Below are 24699 nucleotides of genomic sequence, written 5' to 3'. Positions count from 1 at the left end.
GCTGAGCAGGGGCAGGGAAACCCCGTGTCTGTGCCCTCAGGGCCCCTCTCCCAGGGCTACACGGCAGGGGAGGGACCCCAACACCTCACCCGTTTTATTTTAATAAAAGGAGAATGAAAACAACTGGATAAACATAAGAAGAACAGTTTCAAAACAAAACAAGCCACCCTCCTAAGTCTTTAAATGTCCAAACAGATTCTGTGGAACATCTTAGGGCTGACAGAAGGGAGACAGAACTCTCTGAGCATGCTTTGTGGGGAAACTGAGGCAGGAGAGGGTTTAATTTCTTCCCTTCCCCTTTTCATCCCCCACTCAGCATTGGAAAGGGATTTTTGGGGAAACAATTGGCAAAAGCATGGTTTTGTGAGGGAAACCATGGGTGAAAAAACGGATTGGGAATACACTGGGGGTAATAGGACATAGGGTAAAAGGGAAAGGTGGGATTAGGAAAGGGAACCTGTAGGGGGGACTTACAATAGAGATACTGTCTAACACGACCACGATTTTTAGCATATATACTGCCTTTTACAGGAACACCATCAGGCCCAGTGACCTGCGATGCTTGTAACCCTTTTCTACCTCGTATAATTTTGAATTCCACGACTTCTCCATCTCCCAAGCTTGGGATGCATTTTTCAGGGTTATTCTTTTTAATAGCAGTTCTATGCACGAATATGTCTTGCTGGTTGTCACACCTTGTTATAAAACCATAATTTTGCTTAACATTATACCATTTTACTATCCCTAAGGTCTTAGTTACTATGATCTTTTCCTTTTTCCGAGTGGCTGCTGTTTTCTGTCTCGCTGCGTCTTTGCTCTCTCCTTCGGTCGCTCCCGTGTTGGAATTGTCGGGGCTGCTCGTGCCTGCGCGCTCTTCCTGGGGTCGCGTTTGGGGCTGCGCGGGCCGGGCCGGGCCGCGCCGCTCAGTTCTCCGTGCGTCGCCTCCTCTGGTCGCAGTTTCGCTGCCGCTGCCAGGCGCTGCACCCACGTCTCGGCCGGGTCCCCAAGCGACGACCCCCCCGCGCCCTGGTCCAGTGCACGTCTCCGCTGGGCGCGGCTCCGCTCCACCGCCACCGCCGCCAGCCGCCGCCCGCGCGCCGCCCCTCTCGTTCGGGCGTTCCCGGGGCTCGCTCCACCACGCTCTGTGCTGGGCCGGGCGGGCACCGCCGGGTCCCGCCGCGCCTCGCTCCGCCACCGACACTGCGGCTCACGTGGCTCCGCCCGCACGCGGGAACTGCCTCGCTGCTGCTCGCAGAGCGCTCGGCGCACGTGGCCTGGGCCGCACTGTCCCTGAGGCAGGCTTCCCTTTGCCAGGACACAGCTGACATTGCTCAACAGTCTCGGTAACTAAATAATATTCACGAAAATATTCTTCCATCGGCATATATTTTGACTCCAGTATTAACTGTGTCCAAACGGTTTTCCAAAAGCCCTTGGTAAGAATTAAATCCCAAGAAACATAGAGAAAGTTCTTAAACAACCATGCCAGGAAGTGTTTCAGTTCTTTTTGAGCTTGAATCAAGCTAAAATTTACAAATCGTTGTTCAAGAATCATTTTAAGTTTAAGATAAATGTCCATATGCGGCTCTGAAAGCCAAGAGTCTTCCCACGGTTCCTCCATAGTTTAGATATGGAATAGCAAAGCAAAACCAAGAAGAGGAATCCAAAGTTTCCAGGGTTTACTCACACAAATCAGTCGCTTAGGGATCGGGGATCGTTCTGCTCTCCATTCTCCACCATTTGTTGCAGTGGGGATCCTGCAACACGCATATATCAAACCAGGAGTCCCGTGGAAAGGAAATATATATGGACAGACAGATTCTTGCTAGATGTTTCAGAGATGTTTATTTCTCCAGCCGCATGGCCAGAGCTCTGCCGAGGAACTGTTCCAGTCACGGGACCAAGGGTCCTTCTGCCCGCGCAGGGGAACACAAACCAACCAATGGGAACGAGGCTGAGCAGGGGCAGGGAAACCCCGTGTCTGTGCCCTCAGGGCCCCTCTCCCAGGGCTACACGGCGGGGGAGGGACCCCAACATTGGTTCACCATAAATTTAAATTTGTTACTAACAACCATAGCCCTCACGGCTGTAAAAATATGGATGTGGTGTAAAATACGGACCTTAGCATCCCAAGTGTGGACAACATCACAACTGCAAAAGAATTTGCAAACGATACAAAAAGAATGGGGGGACTTGATACACAGGACTCCTTTAAACACAGGACTCCTTTAACATATGAAATATAGAATTCTTTTAACATAGGTGCTTTAGTATAAAGTGTAGATTAGGAAAAGTTGGGTGTTGGCTGCTCTGCTCGACCGTAACTGCTTTTGCAAGACAAGGAGCCTGGCCCTGGAAAGGGACTATGATGATCAGTGAATAGGAAATGATGTACCTAACGCTAACTGCTCTTGAAAAAAACAGACCCGAGTGGACTAGGATGATAAGGGAAAGGAACACGAGCTAATGGGTTTGGCTCTCCGCTTGTCTGCAGAACAGGGGCTGAGTCCCTATGGGCTGAGCAGTAAGGAGGAAGACGCATGCTAACTGCTGTTTTAATGACAAACAGAGGAACGGTCACAAAGGGTGGAGAAATGTAACAAGAGAATAGGGATATAATCAATACACAGTTATAAATGAAGTAGAACTAATATAGTAACAAAGTGTGTAACAGTAGAATTAAGTGTGTATTAGCAAAATAGACATAATAAATGTATTAAGAATACTGTGGTGTGTTTGTAACCCTAAGATAAGGAAACCCCAAATCATGTAGGACCCACTAGGACTGTAACTCTAGATAAGTGACCAAAGCAAGGGCGGATGACGAACTTGTACATGTATAACAACGAACTTGTAAACGCAGAATGACAAATTTGTAAACATATAAAAGACAAATTTGTAAACATATAAAAAACCTCGGTAAGATAACCATGTCGGACACGCATACAGAGGAGTTTACCCCAGCATGCTCACGGCTTGGCCAATAAAGGTGTGCTTTACTTTACAGTACACCTTGCTGTGGAGTTGATTCCTTTGACTCAGTCCAGGCACGGCATGCAGCGTGGGGACACAGCCTACTGCTGCTCCCAGTGCCCTTGCCAGGGGCTTCCCCTGCCGTGCCATGCCTGGGAGCCGCCCCGGGAGCCCGCCCGCCCACGCTATGCCCGCAGCCCCGGCTTTGTGGTGCTCGTCTCTGCCAAGTCCGGCCCACGCCAGGGCCGCGCTGGGCACGCGTGGGGCCAAGCACAGCACCCCCCTCAGGCCGCGCGCCGCCGGTGCAGCTGCGGCCGTTGCGCTGTGGCCGTTGCGGTGCCAGTGGGCGACAGGCGCGATGGCCAAGCTGCCACTGCCCGCCGGGCTCAATGCCAGCACCTTCCCCGCCAAGCTGTGGCGCCTGGTGAACAGCCCCCCGCATCCGCTCCGTGCGCTGGGACAGCCAGGGCCAGGGGGTGCTCATCGACCGCCGCCCTCTTTGAGCAGGAGCTGCTCAGCCCGGCCGGCGTCCAGGGGCCGGCCCTGCACACCTTCAGAGCCACGCAGTTCCGCAGCATCGTGCGCCAGCTGAATCGCTACGGCTTCTACAAGGTGCTGGGCCGGGCTGGTGCAGCTGTGCCGGGCGATGCCGGGGCCTGCCTCCACTACAGCAACCCCTGGTTGCCTACAGTAGATTTCTGGTTGAGGAAGGGCAGACTCAAGGTGGGGAGTGGGGCTTTTTGGATTTACCAATATCTTCTTCTCAAGTGTGATGTCTTCTTCTGTAAACTCCCACACAGCAGTTTTCAAAGGCATTTTATTCCCTAATAAAAGGAAACATTGCAGGCTCTGAACCATCTTTAGAATCTTTAGGATTCTGATGGACAGGCTGTTGCAGAGGAGATGAATATTCTGGAAGTGGTCATAGTGAGAATATCTTTCTGTCTAAAGGTAACTTGCAGGTGCTTAATCTTGGGCATTTGCTTCCTCAGTGGAATTAGAAACACAACTTGCTGGTCTGGCTTTTCTTGTCTTTTGGGTTGGTGTTTTTTTCTACCCTCCAGCTTGAAAGATTTTTGCCACTGGATCCTGGAAACACCCTAGGTCCATAAATGTTTGCCTGGATCATCCATATGGGGCAGCAGCAGAGGGCTCCAAAAAGCACCGCCTTGTGGTTGATGGTCTGAGTGGCTGGGTGGGGGTGGTGAGAGTGCCAGGCAGAAATGTGTGCTTTGCGTGCGGGTTTGCAGCACCCAGCCCTGGGCAGTGCTGGCAGCGAGCTCTGCCCCTGTCGATGGCCGTGTTGGGAAGCAGGAGGGCCCCTGGCTTCCTGCTGGCTGATTTCTTACAGCTGGTGGGAGAAGCCAGGCTCAGGGTGTGAGGGCACGTCCCCTCCCTTGGTGTCTCCTGGTTTTCTGAGTTCATGGTTTGCCTCCAAGGTCATTTTGTAAGAGCTTCAGTTGCACCTTGGTCACACGAATCCTGAGTTTCAAACAATTGTCACGTGAACGGTTTGGGCAGCGTTCCCCTCCTGTTGGGAGTGGAGAAGAGGAGGTGTTGTATCCCTGATGTGATTCCAAGAAAATACGGAGTGATCTTTGGGTTTCTTTCTTTCTGGTTTTCTTTCAAGGGGAATGCTAATGTTGCTGCCGAGTCTTCAGGAGGGGAGGCCGGGAACAGGGCTGCAGCAGAGGGAGATTTGCCTGGCACCGAGAGCTGCGGGAACAGTTCCCCAGAGCCCGAGGAGCCTGGTAAGGAGAGAGCCCACACTGCTTTAGAGAGCTCTGAGGCGGCTGCTCTGAGCCTGCCTCTGGCAGGAAGGGAGATGAGAAGAGTTGAGTTCTTGTCTGCAGGGTTGGTGCTTCCTGGTGCCTTTCGTTCAAATCCTGCCCTGGCACAGCCTCCCCGAGCCCTGCCCTCCACGCTTCTCCAGAGGCACTGACACCGAGTGCTGTGCTGTGGCCAGAGAGCCGTGAGTAACCCTGACCCTGTGGGAGTTGTGTCACCAACCCGGGTGTCCCAATGTGGTTCATAACCCAGCTCACAGCCCCCTTCAGCTTCAGCCGTTTCAGTGAGGACTGAGGTGTCTCTGTCAGCACAGAGGAGGAACAAGGCTGGGCTTCTGTGTGGGAGCTGGGACTTGCACTGCGGGTGCTGAGACTCTATCGGGATACTTCAAACCTTTGGAGGTTTTGAAAACTTGGAATGCTCCCTGTTCTTTAAAGAGCAGCCTTCAAATTCCCAAGTGAGAGTCTGCCTTTGAGGCCATCTTTAACAGTCCCTGATAGAAGGACCATTGCTGCCCAAGGGAAATGTGCACAAGGGCCAATATTGACTCAGTGTTCCCTTTGCTTCCCAGATTCCATCTGATTGACCTCTCCAGGAGGGCTGCCCTGAGTGGGAAGAAGAGACAGAGGGAGAGCCTGTGAGAAGATCAGGCAGGTGCAATCCCTCTGTCTATAGTGATATTGATAGATGTGTATAGTTATATTTATCTATCTCTGTAGTTATATTTCTAGATTTATACAGTTGTATATATATGTCTATATAGATGAATTTAAAAATCTGTATAGAGGTAAGTTTATATATATATTTATGTATTTTTTTATTTATATATGCATAGTTGTATTTCTAGATCTGCGTAGTTACATTTTTAAATGTGTAGAGTTGCATTTATATATATGCAGTTAAGTTTATAAATAGTTACATGTGCATAGTTATATATTTATATAGTTATAGGTATATGGAGCATTAGGTACATAGATTGATATCTGTGTAGGTATAAGCAGCTTTTTAACCTCTTTCCTGCTCTGCTTCCTCTCTCACCTCTTGCTGTTGCCCCTGTGCCCCCTCTGTCCCCTCTTCCTGTGCTGGCTCTGAGCTGGCGGCCGGGCCGGGCGGAGCAGCAGCTGCAGCCCCGGTGTCCCTGGAGCGGTGGGAGCTGCCGGTGGCCGCAGGCACTGTGCCCTGAGGAGCTGCTGGAGGACAGTGAGCCAGAGGGGGCTGGGGAGAGGTGACACTGAAGGGACGGTGACGTTGAGGTGATGGTGGGGGAGCAGAGGGGAATGGTGGGGATTGAAGGGACTGGGAGAGCTGAAGGGAATGGTGGAGCAGAGAGGTGTGGATGGTGGGGACTGAGGGGACAGGGAAGTGGCACAGGCTAAGGGGGGTGTTAGGACTGAGGGAACTGGGAGGACTGAGCGGAGTGGCAGGAACTGAGGGCTCTAGAGGGAGCTGAGGGGAACAGTGGGGCTGAGGGAGCTGGGAAAAGTGGGGAATGAATGATGGGACTGAGGAGTAGAAGTTCCGCAACGGAAGAGGCACAGGCTGAGGAGGGTGGCAGGTCTAAGGGGACTCAATGGGTTTGAAGGGAGTGAGGGGGGTGAGAGGAATTTGAGGGTCTGCAGGAACTGGGAGGGGTCTGGGGGTTTGCCAAGGGCATGGCAGGGCTGAGGGGATGGAGGGGGCCAGCAGGGAGCACAGAGGGATCTGGGCCTGCGGCTCTGCCAGGCTGTGGAACCAATTCCAGAGCCTCCACTTTTGCCACAGCTGCCCTGAAGTCCTTGAGAAGACCCAGGACTGATGAGAACTAGCAGGGAGAAGCTGAAGGCCACAGCAAGAGCAGTGAACGGGGACCTGCTGCTGCCGCCCGAGACCCTGGGTGAGGCCCCAGGGCCGGTGAGGCAGGGTGGGCGTGAGGCTGGCGTGGGCTTTGGCCGCGGGCACTGGCCGGCTGGGCAGGAGCGGGCCCTGCCCGTGCTGGGGCCGCTCAGCGCGGCTGCCCCGGCCGGCACAGGGGCTGTCCTTGGGCAAGGCAGCTGTGCCAGCAGGGCCCGGCAGCGGTGCCGGCTGTGCCGCGCTGCCGGGGGCTGCGGGACGGTCCCGCCGGGGCTGCGCTCGCCACAGCCTGGCCCGCTGGGCCTGGTTTTTCTTTCTAAGCCTCCTGGGGAGGCTCTGAGATTTCTCTTCCCTGATGGAAGTGCAGCTGCTGCCAAGGGAAACGTCCTAATCCTGACTCAGTGTTCCCTTTGCTTGCCAGGTGTCCCATCTGCTGTCGCTGTCCAGGAGAGCTGCTCTGCACGGGAGGAAGAGACCGAGGGAGAGCCTGGGAGCATCGGTGCCTGCAATCCCTCTGAATATATTTATAGATTTATGTAATTATATAAGTACATAGACGTTTAGATGGGTGGATTGATATTTGTATAGGTATATTTACATTTGTATGGGTTTACGTGTATTTTTATATTTCTGTTTGTATTTAGGTATATTTTCATTATATATACAGTTGTATAGCTGCATAGTAAGACTGAAGTAGTTATATGGATATTTAGATAGGGAAAGATAGGGATATTGATATTTTTATATGTATGTGTATGTGCACAGTTATATCTGTAGTTACATTTATCTATATGTACGTATGGATGTTTAATCATACATATGTACTTTTGTTCACCTTGATGTATACAGTTGTATAGCTGTGTAGATACATTGATGGAGTTACAGGCATAGAGCTATTTAGAATAGTATATTGGTACTTGTGTATTTGTATACAGGGGGGTTATCTTCATAAACGTATCTCTTTATATATGTATTGTATGTATCATGTTGAATGCATAATTATATTTATGCCTGTATATTGTTTACAGCTATTTTTAAGTATGTATAGAGTTGTACGGTTCTATAATTATGTTTATTTAGGTATAGGTGTAGGGTTGTTTAGATAGGTATATTGGTGTTTTGTACTTGTAATCAGAGTAGTTGTAACAATCTGTAATAAATTAGTTTTGTTAAACTTAAAATGATATTTGTATATTAATTGATAGTGTGGTTGTAGCAATTTGTAATAAATGTAATTTTTTACCTTCTTTTGGTTTTTGTGTATTTATCAGCCATGCAAGTGTAACAATCTGCAATAAATGTAGTTTTTAAACTGAAATAAGCATTAGTTTGTGTTTTTCGAATCAATGAGGAGATGTAAATATGGTGATGTTGGAGGATTTTGGCGGTGAGGGAAGGGACTGGGGGAAAGTCTCCAGCCGTGCCCAGCACATCCCCCAGCTGCAGCCAGGCTGGGCAAGGGAACGGCACCTTTGGCATGGCAGCAGAGCCACACGTTGGCTACAGACTCGCTGCAGAGGCCTGCTGAGAAAACGGGACTCCCCTGAGCGTAGAACTGCAGCCAGGAGCCACCCGGCGAGGAGAAATCGTGCACAATGAAAAAGAAAGAGAAATGTGGCAAAACAGATGTGAGGATACTGTGGGAGCCTGTCTAGGTATGTCTTCAACAAAAATAATGTGTTAAAAATTGAACACGTTCCATAAAAGATAGGACTGCAATTTCCCCTTCACTTACCTTGCTGTGTAAGTGGAAGATATCCTTATTATTGAGAATTTTTGCCCTTCAGCACCTCCCTCACTCACATTAAATAAAAGATTACGTACTGCAACGTGTCACCATAAATGAAAACAGCCCTGGCCTCGTGACAGTGTTTGCAAAGTCTTCCCTCCTCCTGCCCCTTCCCATCCAAACTGTACCTGAGGTGAGTGAGGGCCCCAGGAATTCAGGAGGGTGCAGTACCACCACAGGTGGGAAGGTTTTGCAAAGCTTCCAAAGTATCAGGAAACTCTGGCTTTGCCAGTCTTCCCCTGGAGTATTTTTCTGTTCATGAATGATCTGGGAGGACGCTGTGCCTCCAGCTCCCTCAAGTAAAGTTTGTTTTCTTCATGGCTTGAACAGAGGAAAATGAAAATTGTAATTTTTAAAGTGAAATTGGGGGTTTGGTGCAGCTGAGTTTGCTTCACGATTTGCTGTGGAAAGTAGAGTAAAAGCTTTGAATTCCCAACAGAAGCTGACTACCGGCCCCCACAGAGACTTGAATGAGGCCCAGGTGTGCTTGCTGCACACTGGTGGTCCAAGGGAAAAGTTGGGAAAAAAATCCCCTTTTATTGCAGATGGAGCCTCTGTGTACTGCTGTCTGAAGGGCTGTCTGTGGTAAAACATGGTAATCCAGCCAGCAACTGTGGATATGGGAGCTCTAACAGCAAGCTGCTTCTCCAGAGCGAGGGACAGGGCCAGCCCCAAAGGCTGAAAGGTGTTCTGGGGACTGGCGGAGGTACTGGAAGGCCAGGCTGTCCTTGTGCAGGGATGGCCTTCAAAGGGGCCTTCACACCTTGTGCTGCTGGCAAAGGGCAGCTGGTGGCCTTCCACAGAACGCTGCTTTTGTCCAGGTCTTGGAAATGTTCCAGCCAGCATCAAGTCCTGCTGCTCACACCTGCCCCTTTCCAAGCAGCAGCAACTTTGTGTAGGCAGCCTGACAGCGTAGTGGCAGGAGAAGAAAATACGCAGCGGAGTGTTATCAGCTCTCTGTCAGAAGCTGCATCCGCAGTCCCTTATCTCTTCCAGTTGTCTCAGACGTGGAGGAAGCAGCGGTAAATCGCTGATCCTGGAAAGGAAAGCGGAAGGAGCAAAGGCAGTAGCTGCTCCCTGGGGTCTTGGGAGCAGTGAGAGCCATCCAAACTAGGACCATTGCTGGGTTGTGGAGATGAGAGTGACCAAGCCGGCAATCCTCTGCATGCGACTGCAGCCATCTGTGAATAGGAGCATGGAAATCTGACCTTGTAAAACAGAAAAGGTGTCCTTGGGTATTTGCCCAAGCTTGGATGTGGTCTGAGCCACCTGGGCTAGTGGAATGTGTCCCTGCCCATGGCAGAGGGGCTGGATCTAGAGTGTCTTTAAGGTCCCTTCCAACTGAAGCCCTTCTCTGAGTCTGTGAATTATAAACCCATCATGACAAAGAGAACACAACAAATCTGCGTTCCCTGCTACGTTATTGGAGCTTGCTGTAGTCACTTGTGTCACCTGGAGACTGCTTTGTATTTGGAGAGATTTTCATGGTCCTACAGTATCTATGTGTGATTTTCGCCGGTTCAGAGCGACAACAGATACGATGACAGGCTATGTGCAAACACAGAATTGGTTAAGCTGCCTGTGAACCTGATGGGAGAAGTGTGTTCATGTTATTGCAGTGTTTACCCTGTACAGGTGATACTTGGTTTTCACTCTGTGTCGCAATGACTGCCACTGACCACTGCCCAGGCTAGGCTCCTGCGCTGTGCGACAGGAGTGGGGAGCAGCTGGAGGCTCTTGGCTTTAAAGCTGCTCCTCAGGAGTTCAGCTCTGCCCAGGGGAGCTGAAGCTCCAGGCGCAGTGGCTGTCAGCAGTCCCGACGAGAGAAAGCATAAAAAGTAGCAAGGAGGCTTGCCACAGGAGGTAAACCAACCTTACTGAAGGCAACTCACAGGAGACCAGCCTCCAGGAACTCCAGGGAACCTCTTATAAAGAGAGGTGTTACAATGGGGATGGCTTAACTGGGGACCAATAGAAATCTCTAGGGGAGGGATATGGACGAGGATAGACATTTCCTTGGGCCAATAGCCTCAAGCGGAGGAGGGAAAGGGATCACATGCCCCAATGGGGCGTCAAGGTTTAGGGGATTTCCAAAGGGGGAGGTATCTAGAGGGGTAGGGTCTCGGGGGATTGATGGGGACCATATAAGGGTAAATTGGAGGTTTCAGATGATGGACACTGGACCTTCGGGAACAACAGGAGGGGTTTGGGTGATTGATAGGGAAAGAGCTAGAACAAGGGGAGGAGAACAACCATGTAGGGAGCACTGGGGGAGCGGCTTGGGTCTGGGGCAAACCAACTGGGAACAGGAGTGGGGAAGGTAGGGATGAACCATTGGAGTACAGAAAACTTATATAAATATGTATGCATAAGTACTGGCTTTAAGTCCGAATTCCCTCTTCACACAAGGACGTGCAATCCATCAGAAATATTTAACAAGGAGCCATATTAGCTTTGGGCTTGATGGTATGGCTTGTTCAAAGTGTGTGACGAGTAATGGTAGCCCTAAGAAATACCACTCTTGTTAATTTGGGTTTATCCTTTATCAACCCTCTTGCACAGAAATCACGTACTTACAGCAGAGACTAAATGCAATTCCTTAATACAGATGAGAATTGTGCAATCCAGGCAGATTAAAGGGGGAGTGTTCTGTTGCTGTGAAAAGACAATCTAGATAACCTGTTTGCTGTACGTCCTGGAGAAGGCTTTGCAGTTAAGAATGAAAAGGAAAAACCCGTTTCTCTTTCTTAAGACGTATCTCGAAAGAGCTTTTTGTATTACCAGAAGCAGCTACACTGATATTGACCTGCACAATTATAAACGCACAACAACCGCTTACATAACTTAACCTGGCCATGATTTTTAGCTGCAATTCCAAAATCTCAGAAAATATGTTTCTATACTGTAAACAATGAAGGAGAGCGGAAATACCAACATTTCTCATTAGCCTTTTGGCTTGGAAAGACCATTTAATTTATGCTCCCTTAGCTGTCAGCCTAAACTCGGCTGTGCAAACCTTAGGTTTGTGTTGGGCCTTATGTACTTCTTTAGCATCAGCTTAGGTGCAAACCTGGTATAAAACCCTCCAGGCATCACACTGATTTAGAGTGACAGAACTTCACTCTTCCAGCACGGAATTTCCTTTCCTTTACTTGCTCCTGCAAGTCATTGCCACAGTGGAAGTGGAATCAGTGCCTCGCTCTCTGGATGTGGTAGGATTTTACACCTGTCCTGACAGACAACAGGGACGCAAATTTGTTTTCAGCATACCCTTACATCTAAATCTTTGGTTTGAGAGCAAAAGGAAAATGTTCATCTAAGAAGTCATTTTTGCCTGGATTTTTTGACATGAGGACAACCTGGGGTCTGCTGGCAAGAGCAACACTGTCCCTGTGGGTATGAACCTCCCTGAAGGATGAAGAGACTGTTGCCACAGAGGTCACATCTGCAGGATGAAAACCCACCGTGCCATTAATTTGATGCAAACTAAGCCCAAGTGGCCCAGCTCTTCATCCTCAGCACGGACTTGCCATTGCAGAGATGTTATTAGCAGACTCAGCTCTTGTTTACAAGTGGTGTTAAATTGTCAGACAAATCAGCCAGCCCTCCCTCTCTTGTCCTTCTTGGCCTCCGGCTGCCGAGCTGCTGCTGAGAAAGGGAGAGGCAGAGTCCTTCCAGGTAAACAGAGATTTCCAATGGGTACAGACTTTCTCCTTTCTTTTGTTTTCCAGTGACAATAGAGGGGTTTGTCTTCAATCTCTGGGTCAGCAGGGAAGTTGTGCTTGCCCATCATGCCTAGGATCTGAACAACTGGGATTTTTAAATTTTTAAAAAACCCAGAGTGACGTGACCTTCTTCAGGAATCTGGAGAGAAGAGTCAAAAGGGATTCCTGGAATGGTGTCATAAGCACACAGTGGTATTAAACATATTTCGATAAAAAGGCATAAAAGCTCATAAAGCGTATAGAACTGATGTAAAGCTAATCAAAAAGAAGTATTTTCTTGTAATAAACAGTGAGGATTGCAGATCACAGGAAAAGAGGTTTCTGGTGGGAGGAGCACAGGTTTTAAATGTAGGACCAGCTCTTGAGGTTTGATTTGTTTCCTCTTTCAGCCTACAAAGAAGTCTTGGTGTTCCTGAGTAGAATCTGGTGCCAGAAGTTTGAGAATAGGGTGTGATGAGATCACCAGAGTATTTTACCTGTATCTAGGAAGAAGCCCTGCAGAGCTTCCCTTTGGCTTGGATTGAAAGTAGAAGTCCTGTTTTTACCAAGAATATTGATCTCTCTGTGTTTCGGACAGAGCAAAAGAAAACAACAAACTGCCTGAAGTCTAAAGGGGAAGTGTGTCACAGAGGACTAAGAGTTCACCAAGGCAAGAGAGCCCCATGTCATTTAAACTGTTCTTTCCCTAATAACAATAATTTCCCAGTCCGTGTTGATTTCATCAAGCACCAGCAGAGTAAGTCAGATTCTCTTTTCTTGTTCTGGCCTTTCACATATCACTAAGGAAAGGTGAGGCTGTGTTATTCTCAGCTAAATTTTAAATTCTTCAGAAATCAAAACTGAATTCAAGTCAGGTTCATAAACACTGTAACTTACAGACTTCTTAAAAGCTTGTATCCTTTTATATTTACCTGGAGATTTGAGCTCATTCCTTGACAAGAAGAAAAGGCTACATATGGGACTAATCCTTTTTTGGATATGAAACAGTTTTCAGCAGAAAAGGGGAGAAAAAGGCCTTTGAAAACATCTTTACTGACAAGAAAGGTGGCTGCTGCAGCAAATACTTATCAGGACAAAAAGGCATGGGCTGTCATTTTCTCTTATTACGTGTACATGAAATAGTGGTATGAAGCCTCTGTTTTCAAGACTATAAAAACACACAGTACAATGTGAATCTCTAGTTAATGTCTTTAACAGTGCAACTTATGCTGGATTCTAAGAGCTCTGTTTAATTCCTTTAATGCTCTGATTGCTCCTGTGAATGTTCAAAAGCCATTAACCATAGCACTCAGTGTTTGGCAGATATTTGGTCTTGAAGGAAAACTTTTACTAATTTTTTTCCTATCTCTTTTAAAATTCACAGTGTTTAGTTAATAGCAAGAGCTAGGAAGCAAAAGCATGTGGGAAAGGGCTACTTATTGTAGCAAACATATCTGTTGTCAGAAAATGTCCTTTAGATAAAATCAGAATTTCAGAACTCTATCCACTCCCTCTCTCCCTCTCTCCCTCTCTTCCTCTCTCCCTCTCTCCCTTTCCCTTTCCCTTTCCCTTTCCCTTTCCCTTTCCCTTCCCTTTCTCTTTCCTCTTTCTTTTCCTTTTTCCTTTCCCCTTTCCTGTTTCCCCTTCCCCCTTCCCTCTTCACTCCTATTGTCTCTTCTTTTCACACACAGAGGCTTTTATCATCTGTCCCCTTCCAAGTAATTTACCACCCCTTCATTAACTCTGCCAGATGCTGTTTGAAGGTGTTCTCTGCATTCGCTGAGAGGCTCTCACAGCACTACCAACAACAACTGTGAAGCCAGAGTGGCAGAATTTGTCATTGCTACCCCTGGAGTGGAAATACCAGTAGGAGCCCATGCTCTGCCTCCTCGTGCTGACAAATCCCTGGAATCCCTTCTGCTGTGCTCAGGGTCTGTGGCAGCACTACCAGAGAAGACAGAGCATGTGGCAAATCCTCAGGGACACCTTGGGCTGTGGCACTGGACAGCAGGACCCTCTCTTGGCCAACGGTCAGTTCTGCAGAGAGGTATTGCCATGCTCCTCAAAACACTCCTTTCTTTTCTGGGGAAATCCCTTCCGCTTCCGTCACTTATGACTCTGAGGGGGGCCAAAGACTCAACGCTCTTTTCCTGATAAAGCAGATGATGGGCAGTTCTTCAGCCCATGGAATAACAAATAAATTCTTTTGACCTAAGTAGCCTCCAAGCACATACTTTGCAAGGGAATTACTTCCCCACTCATGGTGCACTCTCCCCCTTCTATTCTAACAAAATCCCAGTGCTTGATGCAAACAGCCCAGGATATTTTCATGAATAGCTCATAAAATGGCTCACAATCAGCCTCTTGAAAAAAGCAAAGCGTGTTTTCTAATATAACCAATTAGTTCGAGTTTTGAATGTTTTGCATTTGCAACTGAGGCCCTGTAAGCAATTCTAATTGTTGTCAGTAGGTGAGGTACTTATGAACAAAGAATTAAGTTTTACATGGCATTTCCTCATGGGTGATGATCATAAAAAAGAATGGATGTTCAGAGGGTGTGTTCTTGTAATGTGCTATGTTCCAGGTATGACACACACATACACACGCACAGAGTACAACACCTCTCCTTTATACTTTTCTTTTATAAATACACAGTTTTAAGAATTTGTAATTTTTATTTGGCACAAAAGGCCAAAGATTCTGTAGTAAACACCTGTCTAGCCTCCTGGACCTCCAGTTTGGCCATCCAGGGCCATAGGGTGCTACTTCAAAAGCTATTTTTCAGTCAACAGTAGCACACATAGGCTCCAGGGCACCAACCTGCCCTCTTTGTGTGTCTTCCACAAAAGAGTTTCTTCCAGTTCCCAAATGTCAAAAATTACGTATTTTTGCATGCAAAATATGATGACTTTTGCTGATATTAGTAACTTTTCACAGGGTCAAAGCTGATTAAGATTTCTGAAGTTTTACAAAATAGAGATGTAAATGTCACAAAAAGCATAGTAAGAACAAAGGCTTAATCATCCTGAAAAAAAATCCTCTCTTTCTGAAGTATTCATAGAATCACAGCTTGATGCAGAGGCAACTGACACCGCCTTACCCTGCCAATGAGCCATGCTGGAAATGCAGAGCACGTCAGCCCCAAATCTGGTTCTCTGGCATGTTTTTATGTGCAGTTGTCTCCAAAATCTGCAGCAGCACAAGCAAAAGCCACAGCAAAGCCCATTCTGAGGATGGCTTGCGGGATCCTCCACACCTCTTCCGACTGCACAGGAAAAGCAGGTTCTCCCACAGCAGCAGGCTGGTGACTCTCACATCCCCTCAGCCTCGTGCTGTCACTGTGCTGTACCTTCTGTGTTCTGAGCCAGGAAATGTGACACTGGTGCTACCAGGGACATGATCTCTGCTTTGGCCAGACACTGCAGTGTCTCCAGGCTCCCCTGGGCTCTGTCCAGCCCAGGCCACTGCAGCCCTGGGGCAGCTGTCTCACAAGCAGGAGAGCACGTCCTGCTTTGGTGCAGCTTCTCTTCAGCTCACAGTGCCAGGAGTTATTTTTGGGTGGGGTGAAGCCCCGTGGCTGCACCGCTGCTGGGGCAGAGCGCAGGGACAGCACAGGGACAGAGGCCAGCCTGGGCACAGGTCACCGCAGGGTCCCTCAGCTTCATCGGGTACAGACAGTTCTGGAGACAACAAAATCCCCAGAAAAACTGCAGAACTGGGAAGCAAGAGGACAAAAAGGAGCCTGTGGGCAGACTTTGAGGAGAAAACCTGCGAAAACAAACTCAGGTGGACCCAAGGCCAGCTAGGAAGGGGTTACCACCATCAGTGTGTACCCCTTCCCGAGGCAGAGGAGGAAACCCCCACCAATACCATCACAAACCTCCCAGCAAGAGAGCCAGGACACTGATGGCTCCCTGGGAGCCCCAGGCTGTGGCTGCGAGCTGTGGGACCTGGGAAAGCGTTTGAAGGGCCAGCACAGCACAGGGAGGTGCTGAGGGTGTTTCTGTGCTCAGCTCTCACTGCTCTACCAGGGCTCTTCAGCATCAGTTCACCCCAGGGCTGTGTGACCGGCACAAGTGCTCCAGGGGTGACACCATCGCTGTGTGTTATTACAGCTCCTGCACACACTCATAAGCCAAATGCATGGCATTTTTACCAGGCAGTTCCTTTTTCTTTTTGATAGTAAGGAATTTAAAGGGTTTAATGGTGATTTATTTGATTTAGACATTTTGTAACGAGCATACTGAAGTAAGAGGTTGGCACTAAATTTTGAATCAATGCCATAATTATAGAATGCGTTCCCAAATGAAGTCAATGAATATCTATTATTTTCTACTCCCATTGTTTGAGCTGAAATGTGACTTGCACTCCATTTATTGCAAAATAGGAGACATTTTCCAAACCTTCTTAACATTTATTAACAATGTTTACCACTCTTTTCATTTTAACCTAATCTGCTCTTTGAGACCAAAATATATATAAGCCTTCTGAACAAAAAAAACATTTAATTTTCTGCATTTTAGATCACATCACATCTAAATTCCAAGTAAAACATGTCTGAGCTTCACTTCTCTCTTTCTGACTGCACCCTGCCCTATTCAAAGGCATCATGTAAACATCATTTAGTGCACCATTCTGGATGGTTTGTGGAGTTGCAGACTGGTGCGGGGAGTGCAACACATGTACACACATCATTGCCAACTGTTCATGGCAACCTCAAACTCAAGCTTAACGTTTCCTTGTCCCAACAGTTGAGCAGCGACATAAATTCAGCTCCCATGAATCCAGAAATTGTTTAAACCAACATAAAATGTGTAATTAACAAATAGGCACCCTCATCATTGTTCTGGTGATTATGAACAGAAAATCATGTCCTACAGGAACTGGAAATGTGTAGGCTGTGCTATGGGGAACACTGGATGTTCAGATGGCAGAGGCACTAGAAATACGCAAAAAGTGCTGGTTTCAGTCTTATGTATTTCTATGTTACCTCAAATTTATGGACAAGAAGCACTTTGCTCCTATTTACAGCACAGCTGAGTGTGCAGCCCTTTCATACTGTGAAAGAACATGACTCTGTCAAGGGAATGTCTGAATGGTTCATGAATCTGAAGAACAAATTGGCCAGATTTCCCTTTATCTCTTGCATCTCAGCATCACTGCCCTTTTGTAAGAAGCCAGGCATTTTCTCTCCCCCGTCAGTGGCCGGGCTTGTTTCTCTCTCATCTGTCTGCCAGCACATAGCCATGGACTTGGAGCTCTTCACCTCCAGGAAGCTGGCTCTGGCTGGGTTTGGGGGACAGCTTGGCTATTGTTGACCTTGCAAGCAGCACTTGTTTCTCCTGGCGTTTTCTGGGAAGAGCTGAGAGCAGCACTGGGAATGTTCTCTGAAAGAGCCTCAGCCTTCTGCCATGTGCTGCTTCCATGGAGCAGATCCAAGGATGCCACGTGACCGTTGGGTTTTCATCAGACACGACGCTGGGAAGGCAACTCACCCAGTGTCCTGAAACTGAAATGGGATGAGGGCTGACCCTTTGTTCTGCCCTCCAGAGAAATGCAAGCCCAGGAACTGGTGGCTGCACCTCAAACCACATCTGTCACCAATGTCCTGAACTGGGGCATTTACCCCAACTCCCCCTCCATGGGGGTTCTCCAGCAAAAGCCAAGATCAGCTTCTCTCGCGCTGTGTTATGAACTTGTTGGCTGGAGGGCTGACCCAAAGCATGTGAAACGGCGCCGCACCAATTCCATGGGATCTCAGGGGTTGTGTTTACACAGCCTCACGTGTCAGTGCTGATCAAGAACTCTGTGCTCACCTCACCTCAATGGAGATGTGTCCATGTGCAAGGAACACACCTGGAAAAGGTGGGCAGAGTGCGGATCCATGTCATGGTAGTGTCAACTGCTCTAATTGATGGTAGGCCTGGAAAGCTGGACTCGATGGTCTTGGAGGTCTTTCCCAACCTTAATGATCCTGTGATTCTGTGACTGTTGAGGCACAGTTTTGGCCATATTGCAGAAAATAGAATCAAACACAACAAAAACCGGAGGAGGTTTCACACCACTTCAGCCTGATATTTCATGCTGTATGCCTGGTAGCACGCTGAGACACTTTAAGATGTCTAGCAATGTTATATTTTAAGGTGACAGCACCAAAAATATTTTCCAAAAATGGCCCAGTACAATTTTATTATCATACAAACATCCAAGGTAAGGAATGCATTTTTGAAAAGTAGCTCATTCCAAAGCCATTTCTTGTATTGTCTTGTGTTGTCAAGGATACCAGTATTTATGGTAAATGCCTTCCATAAGCAAGCCCTGACTCTGCTGTAACAGCAAATAATCAGAGACTGAGTTATGTTTCTGTAATTTGCCCCAGAAGGTTTTGTAATCATACCATCGACACAAGAGTACAGCTACTTTTGAGGTCCGTCTTGCTTTCAGTGCACTCTGAGTTCTACCTAGCAGCCGAAGGAGAATGCTCTGTTACAAATGAAAACTGCTGTCTGAGAACAGCCCACTGATTGCTGGCAAATATTAAGGCTTCCATTCTTCATTGAAAAGGCAGCACTGGTGACCAATATTCTGCTCTGTGTGTCCTCACAGCTGATCTGCTGGAAGTCTGACTGTCCAAGAGAAGCTTCCTTACTTGTCAACCAAATGTACCAATGTCCAACAGCTATCAGCAAAACTTCGTCCGAACTATGAAATATTGGGAATTCCCCAATGCTCTTTTTTGGGGAATTGACTGTAATTCTGACTGCAGCTGGGTCAGTTATACTGAATCCAGTGCAGCTTAACCGTAACAGACACCAAAAACCTGTGCAAGAGCGTCTAAGTCCTAAAGCGGCCCCTGGATCCAGAGAGGAATTTCCCTGGAGTCTCAGAATGACTCACCATAGGTCAAAGGACGAGTCAAGCTGAAAGATGGGCGCTGCTGAGAGGTGCCAACAGCCAGCAGTTACCAACAGGTGTAACAAAAGAGGAGGCTCTGTGTGCTTTTCCTGCACCCAGGTACTCGCTTCCATATCTGCCCTGCATTGGATCTGCATCGGCGTGAGCACAGCTGGGCACTGAGGGAACTGAGAAACAGCCTGGGAAAGAGGATGGTGAAGGTGGCCCTCTGCTCCAAGGATACAACCACAGAGCAGGCCAGGGTGGGAGGGGCCTCAGAGGGTCCAACTTTTTGTGGGAAGGGGAGGGAGCGCCGGAGAGCTTGCCTGGAACCCTGTCCAGCTGCATCTTGGAAACCTCCAGCAAGGGGGACTCTGCCACACCCCTGGGAGGTTGTTCCAGCAAATGCTTGCTCCTACTGGTGCTTTCTCACGTTGACACAAAACCCCTCCCAGTGTTAGCTGTGCTGTTGCTCCTTGTCTTCCCCACGTGGCTCTTTGTGAGCAGAGATGCTCTGTCCCCTTTGTATCTCTGCTGAAAGCACTGGAAGAATGTGATGAACCTCGTGTTCTCCAGGGAGAACAGAGCCAGCTGCTCCAGTCTTCCCTCACGGCACAGGTTCTCCAGCCCTTTGATCACCTCTGTCCCTCCTTTGGACCCTCTCCAGTCTGTAAGAACAGCAGGGGGAGAACAGAGCCCTGCAAGGAGAACCATTGTCCAGTTTCAGTGGAAGCACAAACTTACCCTCAGTCAATGTGACCTTGGCTGTTGCTGGAACAGTTCAGGAGATGTTTGGAGGGAGCAGGAATGGAAATGGAAAAGGAATAATAGAAGTAAAAATAAAAATATCAAAAGGAAACGGAAATGGAAATTATCCCTAGTGGTACTTTTCTACCGAGAATTTCTGGCAGTGGAGCACTGTTCCAGCAGGCACCAGAGAAACAGGAGCAATTATTTCTGCAATGAGAACTTTGCCTATTGTGCTAACTCTGTCCTCCACTGCTCAGGCTCCATTCAGGCTCAATGGCTCGTTTGTAAATCATCCAGTGTTCCTTCTTTCCGGAAGGGACTGATGACACAGTGTGTGGTTAGCAGTTTCCCTTGGACAAAGCAGGATATGCTTCTTCCTGACTGACCTGAGTGGGAAGGGACCTGCTCTAGAAATGCTTAATGCCAAAGGACCTCCAGCACTCTGCGTAGCTGCAAAGTTTGGACAATTGCTTACAAACTAATGACCTCTCTTCATCAGTGCTTCAACCTGAACATAATTTATCTTAGTTTTATAGGAACAATTTAAAGAGAAGAGCAGTTCTGTACTCTCAGCTTAATTGTTTTCTTACCAAAATGTCAGTGTCTTTGCCCACTTTTTAAAATAAAACACAGAAAGAAAGGGTTGTCTGTCCTCTCTACACACCGAATGTAGGTATTTCCCCTACCTGAGAAGTAAAAAATATTTACTTCTCTCTTCATAGATTTTGAGAAGTAAAATTGAAGTATTCATATGTCATAATTTGAGGGATCAACCTTGTTGGGACAAGAAAAGGATCCGTGTTTGCCTGAAGGAAGAGAGCATGACCTAAATCTTTCACACATTTGCATGTCCTCAGCCATTTCACCTTTCACTGTGTTGGTCACAAGACCCCATGTCACTGTTTTGGAATGGATATTCTTGTTCAGAGCAGGGAGATAAGGCTGATATTATTGAAAAGTAATCATAAACCCAGCAATTAAAATGTACCTTCTACAAAACAATATATCCTTTCAAAAGCTTTTTATTGTTATCTGAGCTAAACAGAAACAGTGCAATGAAAAGGGAAAAAAACCCCAACTCTAGAGTTTGCACACAATCCGGTAATTCTGTTGTGTAGTTGTTAGTAAGTTGATTACAGGAAGACCATAATTTTCACTGGCACCATTGAAATGGCACAGCACAAATTCTGTGAGACGCTTCAGAATCAGGTCATGGATGCCCTCCAGCAAGCACTGAGCTGGGTTTTGAATTCAGTGATGCTGTAGATCTGATTTGTACCAGCTGAGCTTCCAGCTCATTGACTTTTGTAATCTAGTTGTGTCTGCAATTTCCGTTTTAAATAATTCCGTCTTAGAGTCTCCTCAGTATGTCTTTGTGAAAAATTCAGGTGCTAATCAGCTTTAATGCAAAGTTATCACTCTCACCACTGGCTTTCTGGGAATCTCGTGTAGTTCTAATGTTTAAATATTCTAATGTTTAAAAGCCTGATGTTCTAATGTTTGAATATTCACTCCAGACCTTTCAAGAACCTGCTTCCTTTAAAGGAAGATCCAAGAACACAGAACAAGTACTAGTAACTGTTTTGTAAAATCTGTTAATGAGCACAGATATGCTCTGTGTGGGTTTGATGATGACCCTTATCCCATCTTTTGTGAGACAGAGTAACTCAAATTCTTTGCCAATTTCTTGAGTCTTTTCAAATGCAAATAATGTGAATATTCTTCCCTTTCATCACAACGGCAGGGTAAGAAGAGAGAGTAGATAATGCTAAGTTTCTCACTCTGATAAAAACATCAAACAGAAAGGCCAGATTAATTTCTAAATTAATTTCTAAATTGTACCAGAATCCAGAGATCAGAGATCAGAAAATGTGGTAGCCATTGCTACAGGATGGGGGTGTGTTTAGGTGCACCCTGCTCTGCATTCCACACTTAAACTCTGTGTTCTGAGATATATTCATTTAGCAGTCATGCAATCCAGAGTCATGCTCAGATTTGTGTGTTGTTTAGCAGTTTTGTAAATCTCAGCCTGAAAACCTGCAGATCGTGGTTCCATCTCCTCAGGGCATTCATTCAGGGGCATGCACAGTGCACAGCATGTGAATAAATCCACTGGAACCAACAAAAGTGCCCACACACTTGAATTTACAAACCTGTGGTACCAGGCTGAACTGGGCCCCTGAAATCACTCATCATGTCTGGTTTTGCCATTCCCTTTCTGCCACAGAGTAAAGGCAAAGTAAAATATGAGTTTTAGGCTGATTCCTGGGACAGATATATGCAGCTTTGCAACCCCCAAAAATCCTCCCTCTCTCTGGCAACACTTTGGGTGCTTAGGAAGAAAAGGAACAAATTTTTGTCTGCCTCATTTGCTAAGGATTTGCTTCTCCTCTTGCATGGTTCATGGCTGTCTGATTGCATTGTACCACATATGCCAGAACTTAAATTAGAAATAAAGAAAATAAAAATTTATTTCTGCAAATTAAGGAAAAAAAAAAAAGGAAGAAAAAAGAAACTCTGTAAAAGTTCTGTCTTGTTGGGCCATCATGTCTAAATGATTGTGGCAGGTAGAAGTTGATGGATGATATCTCTGACACGAGTTGGGGAATGGTGTGTAACCTTTCCAGCTAATAAATGATAATTTATAGAACTGAAGGACATTATAATTCTTTTGGTGTAGTGTCACTTGGCAGTCCTTCTTATTTTTATTTACACCATGCTCAAGAAAGTATCTCTTGATACTTGAGCTTGATAAACGGAGAAATTACTGTTAAAAAAGAGGCATTCAGTCTCAGTTTGTATAGAGATGCTCCCATAGCTCCTGGCAGAGCTGGAAACACCAGCTGTCCTCAGCCTTGCTCAATCCAAACCTCTCTTTAGTGAAGGATTACTTGACAGCTTTTTCTAACACTCCTCCCACCCCACTGACATTCTCTCAGACAACAGGCTGCTCCAAAAAAGCAAGTAAAGCATTCTAAAGAGTAGGGGTGACTCTGGGAGTGGTGATGGATGAAGTCTATGCTGTCCATACATTACCATCTGTTAAAAAATTGCATCTTTTGCAAGCTTTACCACCCTAGAGAGAATGCTGAGGTGTTTCAGGGACAGAGGTGTGAGGCACAGTCAGCTCCTGCTCAGATGATGGTCCCCAAAAGGCCGAATGAACTGTGAAAACATCAGATTTTGCAACGTAATAACATTGCTGACATCCCTGTATCTGACCAATAGGAGGTCAATCAACAAAACCCGTGAAGTCATGGCAGACAATGAGAAAGTGCAGAAAACTTAGATATTCCAGGTCATCTCAAGATGTACATTCGTCACAGCTGTTTGAAGCTCACTGTGACAAATAACTCCAGGAGAGACTCACATGGAAAAGCCTTCATCTCCATGGAAGTCGAAGTGGAAAGCAGGGTACATAATTTTGACACTGGGACAAAATCCCACTTTATCCAGCTGGATATTCCACCACAGATACATATGCTGCATTTCTCAGAAAAGCCGAATGGTTCTCCAGTTCCTGCAGCCTTTCAAAGGGGAATTGCATTAAAGGAGAGTGTTCTCTGTCTCTGCTGGGTTTATCATTTTATTGAAAAGATTTTATTACTGTTAGGACTTCATACCCAAACAGTGCTAGGGAAAAGTCTCACATTGGTGTGAAGTGCTACAGTCTGTGATGGTGGGACACTTACTGCTGACAGAACAAGATCCCACGTTTGTAAGGTTCAGCAGACTCCAACTAAGGGAAGTATTTATAAAAATGCTGCCACACCAACTGCTATTTTCCTGGCACAGCTTTGCCTCAATTGCTTTACCTCAGTTGCTCTACCTCAATTCATCCTCTTGAATGCTACACAAGAAGTGTTTTCTTGTTGTCCTTTTGACATCTAGAGGTAAACTTTTCTTTTTTACACAGATACAAATCCAGACTAAAGGTACCAGCTTCTCTTAATTTCTTGTGTTTAAGGCAAGAGTTCTATACAATTATGTTTGCATTTATAAAAATGGTTGAGAAAACAGTTTCTTCCTTAGTGTGTATCTGTAATCATTGTACCCTTAAAAAAGTGATGGAGAAGGGCGCTGATCCTAGAATTAAAGTGACCTGTGGACAGGGGATGAACTAGGAAAGCTGGAAAATCACATGTAAGAGTAGATTTCTCTGAGCACAGAATATGAAATATTAAACAACATAATTAATGTCAGAACATTTACCATTTTCAGTCCATTAGAGACAAGGGAAAGAATCATAAATTGGATTAAATGCTCTATATATCAAACTGTCCAAAGCAAGGGAGGGGGTGTGTGTCTGTGCAGTGGCCTGGAGATGATACTGGGGGAAGTATCTTAAAATGCACAAGAATGAAGGGGACACAAACAAAGGATTGGACACTCATCTGGCACAGATATCAAGGCAAGGAAGTTTTGGTCCTAAGTTCTGTCTCTAATGGGAAAATACAGGAGAGATGCAAAATGAGCAGAAAGATTTTCTCAGCAAGGCCTCTGAAAGCTCTCTAAAACAAAATTCTAAAAGGTAAACTCCTGTTTCTCACTGCCTTATACAGCTAAATGTAGATATTTTCTTGTTGGTTTAAGTGATTGACTGTAGGATCTATGCCCTCAATCATCAGGATCTCAGAAAATTCAAGATATCTTCCATGTTTCATCTCTGCCTGCCTTACCCAAGGACAGCATACTCCACAAAGTCAAAGAGGTATAGGAAACAGATCCACTTGAAACAATGACAGTCATCAGTTTTACTCAAGCAGAGAAGATTTTTCTTTTTCTCCCCAGACCCTTTACATTGAAAGGGCCTGGTTTATTCAAACAGCTTAAGGATCCTAGAAGCAGGAACACAGTCAACAGAATTGCTTGCAAATATGTAAAGGGTAGCTAAAAGGAAGAGAGGGATTTCTTTGCCACTTCTGTGGTGAAAAGGGCAGGACATAAACTTCGTCAGATGAGTTTTAGGTA

At 46.6% G+C, this 24699-nt stretch overlaps 1 protein-coding gene and 1 long non-coding RNA gene across 2 annotated transcripts in view; one reads left to right on the top strand and one right to left on the bottom strand.

Moving 5' to 3' along the window:
* The window catches only part of LOC109146432, a 1056471-nt gene that overhangs the window by 452588 nt on the left and 579184 nt on the right, over positions 1-24699 (bottom strand). The gene's annotated exons all lie outside the window — the stretch shown is intronic.
* Positions 5583-7838, top strand: LOC109146431. Its single transcript, XR_005603814.1, has 3 exons — positions 5583-5961; positions 6523-6634; positions 7013-7838. It is a non-coding gene; the product is annotated as an uncharacterized LOC109146431 (long non-coding RNA).

Source organism: Corvus cornix, chromosome Z (assembly GCF_000738735.6).
Source record: "Corvus cornix cornix isolate S_Up_H32 chromosome Z, ASM73873v5, whole genome shotgun sequence".
Classification (NCBI taxonomy): Eukaryota; Metazoa; Chordata; class Aves; order Passeriformes; family Corvidae; genus Corvus; species Corvus cornix.
The sequence above is the reverse complement of the archived record's forward strand: the minus strand, read 5'-3'. Positions and strand labels throughout refer to the sequence as shown.